The following is a 9344-nucleotide window of genomic DNA, read 5'->3' as shown; positions in this document are numbered from 1 at the left end:
CTTGCCGCCCTTGGCTGGTGCTTTACTCAAGGTTTTCTTGGCGCCCTTCTTGGGAGCTGCTTTCTTGTCCTCAGGCATTTTCAAACTCAATTTCAGACCCAGAAATGACCCAAATCTGCTCCGAGCTCGGATTAAATAGGCAGCCCCACAGCCCTATGGTAATGAGGGTATGGAGAAGGCAATGATTGTGATTGGACGATTGGGCGTGATGACACAACACATTTTCTTTCACGCTCTGATTGGTTTCTTCAGATATCCAATCAGATTTAGTATCTGCCACCAATCACAAACACGCTCACACTGCACATTGTCCGGTTTCAGCAATTTGTTCCAACTGTTGCAGTTCTGCTTCCGGCCAGTAGATGTCCCCAAACCTCAATATTTCTGCCATTTCGCTGACGTTTCCTGTCAGTTTATCTTGTGAATCCCCGGGTGACCCTCAAGATATTCTGATTTTCATTTTGTTATTTTTGTGTCTGTAGAATAATTTACTATTTCTTTTGATATTCCTTGATAATTTGATTTCGTGGTTCCTGTTTCCTTCCCTAATTGTTTTTGTGACTTCTTCCTAACCTCTTCCTATTCGCTTTTGTCATCCTCTTATTTAATGTCTATAAATGAGAAATTCCATCAGCTTGTTGTGTCTGTTCAGGGGCTGATGTTTGGGAAATATTTATTGTCTATGTTTATAGTGCCAGAAACCCAAAGGGAGCAATTCAGTCCCAAACTCCACAGAAACATTCCATTTCTCCCTCCTTGTAAAATAAGGCGCTATAATGGTGAGTATAGCTGCCTTCCAAGCAATTAATGACAACAGGTTTGAATCCCAGCACGCTGAATTCAGAAACACCAAGACTGGAACCGAATTTGATGATGTTCAGAGGGATAGTGTTTCCAAAACACAAACGGGTCTAATTTACATTAAAAAATGTTTTAAATTGATGTATTTCCCCCATAACGTTGAATTTAACTCTGATCCTTTGTATTATTATTTATGCTGATCTGTACAGTGGATGCGGGACACAATTGCCCAGATTCAGTGAAATTAATTGATTTTCTGCAGTCTTTTCCTCTGCTGATTCCCGTTCATTATTTAAATTATGTCGGATTAACCTTTCTGATCTATAGAAGGGTCATAGTCCTGAACCGTTAACCCGAGCTTCCCTTCTCCACAGATGCTGCCGGACCTGCTGAGTCTTTCCAGCATTTTCAGTTTTAATTTTTTCTATGTTTTATCCCTTTCACTTCTGACGGTCGTCATTGAAACTTCCAGATTTGCGCTCTGTCTTTATTTGTGTTTCAGTTCGGTTTATTTGAATTAATATAAATCGTGTCCTGAGAAATCAGACAGAAATATTGCGCAATGTAGAGTGAAACATAATGGGGCAACTTTCGAATGAGCAAAACAAATACTTTATTATGAATCAATTGTCTAATTTTTCACTAACAAAATATGAAAAAATACGAGAGTAGAAGTTACAGAGAGAAACTATTTCCTCACATTGCACATTGTCCTGAATCTGCAACAACGACAGATGATGTGAATTTGTTCCACTCTGTTACAGTTCTCACTTATGGCCAGTAGATGTCAGACTATACGTGAGTGTGGGATTAATTCTCTGCCTGTCAGTCTCTGGTACTGTATATGAGTGTGATATTCAATCTATATCCATCAGTCTCCAATACATTCTGTGAGTGTGGGATTCATTCTGCATCAGTCAATCTCTGGGAATGTGCATGAGTGGTGCATTCATTCTGTGACTGGCAGTCTCTGGTATTTTATCACAGTGTGAGATTCATTCTGAAACTCAGTCTCTGGGCAAAGTGCAAGTCTGGATTTCTTCTGTAATGTTATTTCAGTTTACAGTATGTTGCTTGAAACTGTATCTTTAATTCATTAATATATGCAAATCTTTCATCTACCATTAATTTGTAAATATAGATACACTTTTGGATTTTATTTTAATCAAACAACGTGTGTGAGTTTTGTTTTAGGATTACATCTTAATTTATGTGAAGATAATGTACATTTCAATCTTTTACTGTGAAATTATTGGACTGATATTTATTGTGTAGCTCAGTCTGGTCTAATGGAATTGTTATTGTATCTTTCAGTCTGACACTGTATGAGATTTTTGGACTGGTATGTAATGTGTGGTTCAGTCTGTACTAATGGAATTTACACTCTAACTTTCAGTCAGACACTGCGAGAGATTTTTGGACTGGTTTCTAATGTGTAGCTGAGTCTCCACTAATAGGACTCACACTGTCTGTTTCAGTATGATCATGTATGTGAATTTTGGACTGTATATAATGTGTAGCTCAGTCTGCACTTATGGAATTCATAATTTACCTTTCAGTCTGACACTGTGTAATATATTTAGACTGGTTTGGAAGGTGTAGCTCAGTCTGCACTAATGGAATTGATACTGTATCTTCCAGTCTGATACTGTGTGAGATTTGTGTACTGGTATGTAACGTGTCGGTCAGTCTGTACTAATCAAATCGATACTATATCTTTCAGTTTGATACTGTACGTGATTTTTGGACAGGTATCTAATGTGAACCTCTGTCTGCAGTAAAGGAATTGATATTTTATCTTCCAGTCTAATACTGCATGCGAATTTTGGACTGGTATATAATGTGTAGCTCAATCTGCACTAATGGGATTGATACTGTATCTTTCAACCTGACACTGAGATTTTTGGACTGGTATGTGATGTGTTGCTCAGTCTGCTCTAATGGGATTGATACTGTGTCTTTCAATCTGATACTGTATGAGAATTTTAGACTGGTATCGAATGTGTACCTCAGTCTGCAGTAAAGGAATTGAAAATGTAGATTTCATTCTGACACTATGAGGAATTTGGACATATATGTGAGTCAAATATGGGTGACATCTGAAATGGTATCTAATTTGTATCTCAGTGTACAATATTGTCATGAATACTGCATCTTTAAACTCATAATGTGTGTGAGTTGTGGGCTGGTATTTAATTTGAATCTTGGATTACACTATTGTGATTCATTCTGTACCTATCAATCGGTACAATGTGTCAGTTCTATCTGGTATTTAATTTGGCTGAAATAACGTGAAATTGACACAGTGCCTTTCAATCTGATAGTGGGTGTGATTTTGGACTGGGAATTATTTATCTGCCAGTCAGTGGTACTGAGTTGTTGTGAAATGGAAATTCCGTCTGTCTCTCCTGCTCTGTTTGACTGTTGGATTGGGATCAGTGTGGGACTGACTATTTCTGCTGTCTGAGACTGTGGGACTGATGACCTGTCTGTGTCTCTGTGCTCTGAGTGATAATGTACCTACTGTGTGTGAGAAGGAGCTGGCTGCACTGTTCCTTGTGCCTCGGGTGCAGGAAACATCACACGGATTCTGGGTCCTCCGAGGATTTAACTGAAGGAAGAAAAAGTATCTCTTGTAATTCAAGAACAGGTGAGGTAGAAAATACAAAAGTGATCAATTGAATCTCGGTTAATAATCATTTTAATATCCACAAATGAAAACCACCGATACAAACAGTGTCAGTGTCTGACTCCACTGCAGTACTGCAGCACTCAGCTTCTGCACACCAGGTGTGTTGGGCCGTTTTACAACAATTTAGTGACATCCAGACAAAACCCAACCCCTGCACTGATCCATGAATGGGACTACCCGATGGGGACGGGACCTTTGCACATATCAGATTGATATTTCCCTCTCCCTTGGGACTAACCGTTCAACCAAAACAAAACTGCCGCTGCTTAAAATGAGTCCTTCAAACTTCTCACCTGAGGCCTGCAATAAATGCTTTTTGTATAACTCCCCACATTCTTACTGTCCGGCTCTGTTTACTGTTCAATAACAAACACTAAAGTTTAATGGTTGGGTTTTAAAAAATCAGATTTAATACCTGCCACCAATCACAAACACGCTCACTCTGCACATTGTCCGGTTTCAGCAATTTGTTCCGAACTGTTGCAGTTCTGCTTCCGGCCAGTAGATGTCCCCAAACCCCGGGTCATTGAAGTTTACAGATGAGAGAGGGACAGAAGATAAACTCATTCTTCACATTATATTGCACGGGTGGGATTTAGAAAAACTGGGAATGGAGACGAGCTCCAAGTACATTTTGTTTGACCAAACACTACTTGTAATGCTGTGTTAAATTCTTGTAATTGAGTTCGGGGGTATTGTCAATACTGAGGAAGACTGGGACAAAATAAACTTGCAGAACGGCCGTGCAAATGGCCATTGAATTTCAATATAGAAAGGTGTGAGGTGGGGCATTTCGCTACGGGGAATAAGGAGGCCACATACTGTTTGGAAAATAAGAGTCTAAATGGGGTAGAGGAGCAATGTAAATCGTGTCCTGAGAAATCAGAGAGAAATACTGCACAATGTACAGTGAAATATAATGGGGCAAATTCACAACCGTCGAATGAATGAAACAAAAACTTTATTATGAATCAATTGTCTTCATGTTTCACCGTCAAAATGTCCAAAAATAGGAGAGTAAAAGTTACAGACAGAAACTTTCCTCACATTGCACAGATAATGTGAATTTGTTCCCTCATTACAGTTGTCGCTTACGTCCAGTAGAGGTCAGTCTCTGATACTGTATTTGAGAGTGGGGTTTATTCTCTATCTGACAGTCTCTGGTGCTTTATTTCAGTGTGAGATTAATTCCATCACTGTCAGTCTGTGGTGCTGTATGTGAGTGTGGAATTAACTATGTACCTGTCAGTCTCTGGTACTGTCTGTGTGTGTGGGATTCATTCTGTATCTGCCATTCTCTGCTGCTTTATCTCAGTGTGGGATTCATTATGTAATTCAGTCTCTGAGACAATGTGCAAGTCTGAATTCATTCCATATTCTTATTTCAGTTCAGAGTATCGTACTTGAAACTGTATCTTTAACACTTCAAAGTATATACAGTTCTTTGTCGAGTATTTAATATGTTAATATGGATGCACTTTTCGATTTTCTTTAATCAAACAATGTATGTGAGTTTTGGAGTAGTATTACATCTTAATCTCTGAACTCTATTGTGAATGATAATGTACCTTTCAATCTGTTCACGTTGAAATTACTGGACTGGTATGTAATGTGTAGATCAGTCTGCAATAATGGGATTAATTCAGATCTGAGTCTAACACTGTGAGAGATTTTTGGACTGGTGAGTAACATATAGATCATTCTGCACTAAAGGAATTGATTCTGTATCTTTCAGTCTAATATTGTATGAGGTTGTTGGGCTGTTATATAATTTTAGCTCAGGTGGTGCAAATGGAATTTAAACTATACCTTCCAGTCTAATCATTAATGTGATTCGTGGACTGGTATGTAATGTGTAGCTCAGTCTGATCCTGTTTATTTCAGTATAACATGAGTATTACCAATATATCGAATATGTAGCTCAGTCTGCACCAATGGAATTGACAATTTATCTTTCAATCTGACACTATGAGATTTTTGGACTGGTATGTAATGCGTAACTCAGTCTGCAGTGATGTGATTGTGCGATTCATTCTCCATCTGTCAGTCTCTGGTACTGTTTGTGAGTTTGAGATTCATTCTTTATCTGTCAGCCCCTGGTACTGACTGTGAGCTTGGTGTATATTCTGCATCTGTCAGTCTGAGGGGTACTATATATAAGTGATGGATTCATTCTGTATCTGCCAGTCTCTGCTGCTATATCTGAATGTGGGATTCATTCTGTATCTGCCAGTCTCTGGTGCTATATGTGAGTGTGGGATTCATTCTGTATCTATCATTCTCTGCTACTTTATCTCATTGTGCGATTCATTCTGTAATTCAGTCTCTGAGACAATGTGCAAGTCTGAATTCATTCTGTATTCTTATTTCAGTTTACAGTATCTTATTTGAATCTGTATCATTAATACTTTAAATTATATATAGTTCTCCATTGATTATTTAATTTGTAAATATGGATTACTTTTTGATTTTCTTTAATCAAACAATGTGTGTGAGTTTTGGAGTGGGATTACATCTTAATCTCTGAACACAATTGTGAATGATAATGTACCTTTGAATCTGTTCATGGTGAAATTACTGGACTGGTATGTAATGTGTAGCTCAGTCTGCAATAATGGGATTAATTCTGTATCTGAGTCTAACACTGTATGAGATTTTCGGACGGGTATGTAATACGCAGCTCATCCCGCACTAAAGGAATTGATACTGTATCAGTCTGAAACTGTATGAGATTTTTGGACTGGAATGTGATGTGTAGCTCAGTCTTCAATAATGGAAGTGATACTGAATCTTTCAATCTGATACTCTGAGATTTTAGGACTGGTGAGTAACATGTAGCTCAGTCTGTGCTAATGGAATTGATATTGTATCTTTCAGTCTAATGTTGTGTGGGATTTTCAGTCTTGTATGTAATGTACAGCTCAGGTGGTGCTAATAGCATTGAAACTGTATCTTACTGTCTGATCATTTATGAGGTTTTTGGACTGGTATATAATGTGTAGCTCAGTCTGAACCAATGGTATTGATACTGTTTATTTCAGTATAATACTCTATGAGTATTTACCAATATATCTAATATGTAGCTCAGTCTGCACTAATGGAATTTATAATGTACCTTTCAAGCTGGCACCAGGATATTTTTGGACTGGTCTGTAAAGTGTAACTCAGTCTGCAGTAATGTGACTGTGACATTCATTCTGTATCTGTCAGTTTCTGCTACTGTATGTGAGTGAAATTCATTCTGTTCCTGGTACTCGATGTGAGTGTGGGAATCATTCTGTATCTGTCAGTCTCTGGTATTGTGTGTGGATGTGGGATTCCTTCTCTATCTGCCATTCTCAGGTACTGTGTGTGAGTGTGGGATTCATTCTGTATCTCTCAGTCTCTGGTCCTGTGTGTGAGTGTGGGATTCATTCTGTATCTCTCAGTCTCTGGTCCTGTGTGTGAGTGTGGGATTCATTCTGTGTCTGTCAGTCTCTGTTGCTGTGTGTGAGTGTGGGATTCATTCTGTGTCTGTCAGTCTCTGGTACTGTGTGTGAGTGTGGGATTCATTCTGTGTCTGTCAGTCTCTGGTACTGTGTGTGAGTGTGGGATTCATTCTGTATCTGTCAGTCTCTGTTGCTGTGTGTGAGTGTGGGATTCATTCTGTATCTGTCAGTCTCAGGTACTGTGTGTGAGTGTGGGATTCATTCTGTATCTGTCAGTCTCAGGTACTGTGTGTGAGTATGCGATTCATACTTTACCTGTCAGTCTCTGGTGCTTTATGATCGTGTGGGATGAACTCGGTATGTGTCAGTCCTTGGTACTGTATGCCTGTGTGCGATTCATTCTGCATCTGTCATCTCTTGTACCATACTTGAGTGTGGGATTGAATTTATGTCTGGCAACCTCTAGTACTGTATGTGTGTTTGGGATTCCTTCTGCATCTGTCAGTCTCTGGTACAGTATGGTGAGTGTGGGATTCATTCTGTGTCTGTGTGTCTCTGTACGGTATCTGAGTGTGAGATTCATTCTGTATCTCTATGCAATTATTCTCTCAGATTATATTATGGTATTCAATACTGTCGCTTTAATATCTTAATGTTTAAGTAGTTTTTCTCATTATTTAATTGGTAAAAATGGATACACTTTAGGATTTGATGCTGGAGGTTTTAATCAGATAATTTGTGTGCTTTTTGGACTAGTATTGAATGTGTATTTCTGTGATTACTATTGTGAATGATAATGAATCTTTCAAAATGATATGGTGAATTGGTATATAATGTGTAGATCAGTCTGCACTGAAGGAATTGATACTGTAACTTTAAATTTTATTTTATAAGATTTTTGGACTCGTGTGTAATGTGTATCTCAGTCTGGACTAACAGAATTGATACTGTATCTTTAAATCTCATACTATGAGTGTATTATAAACTGATATCTAATTTGTTTCTCAGGTTACACTGTCACAGCATTTCTCAATCTGATACTGTACGTGAGTTTTGTACTAGCAATTTGTATCTCATGCTACACTATTTGAATGGATACTGCAAGTATTAAACTCAAATGTGTGTGAGAGTTCTGGGCTCGAATTCAATAGGAATCTCGAGGAACATTATTGAGATTCATTCTGGACCTTTCAATCGGGTACCATGTGTGATTTCTATCTGGTATTTAATTCATGGCTAATGTTGCCCCTTTGTGAAATAGATAATCTGAGAGTGTGATTTTGGACTGGGATTTTTGTATCTCCCTGTCAGTGGGACTGAGTTAGGGGGAAATGGAACAGTGTCTGCCTCACCTGTTCTGTTTGACTGTGTTTTGAAAATGTGTCTCTGGAATTTGGGATCATTGTGGGACTGAGTACTTCTGCTGTCTGAGACTGTGGAACTGATGACCTGTCTGTGTCTCTGTGCTCTGTGAGTGATAATGTACTTACTGTGTGTGAGAAGGAGCTGGCTGCACTGTTCCTTGTGCCTCGGGTGGACGAAACATTACATTCATTGTGGATCCTTCACGGGTTTGCCTGTAGAAAGAAACGTATGTCTGTTAACTCAAGAACAGGTGAGGAAGAAAATACAGAAGTGATCAGTTTAATATCTGTAAATAATTATTTTGAATATCCTTAAATATAAATCAGCGATTCGAACAGTGTCAGTGTCTGACTCCACTGCAGTACTGCAGCACCCAGCTTCTGCACACCAGGTGTGTTGGCTGTTTTACAACAATTTAGAGACATCCAGACACAACCCAACCCCGCCACTAACACATGAATGGTACGACCAAATGGGGCAGGGACCTTTGTACAAGTCAGGTTTCTAATCCCCTCTCCCATGGGACTAACCGTTCAAATGAAACCAAACAGCCGCTGTTCAAAATGTGTCCTTCACACTTCTCACCTGGTGCCTGCAATAGACGCTCTTTGTATAACTCCCCACATCCTTACTGTCCGGCTCTGTTTCCACTCTTCACTGTCCAATAACAATAAACAGCGTGAGACTGGAACTAAACCAGGAACATTCACTCCTGGTTTGGGGAGAGAAAGCAGCAATGATTTTAAATAGCAGGTTCTTCCCATTCTGTCTCCCTTACCCTGGACACACCCTGTGCACACACAGCCCGAGAATGACCTCTCCCTTCCCCCGCTCACTCCATGTTCCGGGACCAGTTCCTGATCCACTCCGCCTCTTACAAACAGCCCCCGGACTCCCCCTGACCTTCCCCCGGACTCAATGCCGATCTCTGAGCCCATCTGCGGACACGGTCCCGAAGCGATGAGCTGCTGTAACGAGGCTGCTCTTTGCTCCCTTCCCCCGGGGGCCGTGATCTCTCCATTCCCGGCTGTTTTAAACCATCTTCTTCCGCTCACTGA

At 39.6% G+C, this 9344-nt stretch overlaps 1 long non-coding RNA gene across 1 annotated transcript; it reads right to left on the bottom strand.

Moving 5' to 3' along the window:
• Positions 1–1390: 1390 nt before the first annotated feature.
• On the bottom strand, positions 1391–9139 carry LOC137316832 (uncharacterized). The gene is made up of 3 exons (XR_010961623.1): positions 8872–9139; positions 8412–8498; positions 1391–3412 (listed from the first exon to the last, which is right to left on the bottom strand). It is a non-coding gene; the product is annotated as an uncharacterized lncRNA (long non-coding RNA).
• Positions 9140–9344: the final 205 nt, after the last annotated feature.

The sequence above is a fragment of the Heptranchias perlo genome, unplaced genomic scaffold (assembly GCF_035084215.1).
Source record: "Heptranchias perlo isolate sHepPer1 unplaced genomic scaffold, sHepPer1.hap1 HAP1_SCAFFOLD_60, whole genome shotgun sequence".
Lineage (NCBI taxonomy): Eukaryota > Metazoa > Chordata > Chondrichthyes > Hexanchiformes > Hexanchidae > Heptranchias > Heptranchias perlo.
This window is presented reverse-complemented; position numbering and strand designations above follow the sequence as displayed.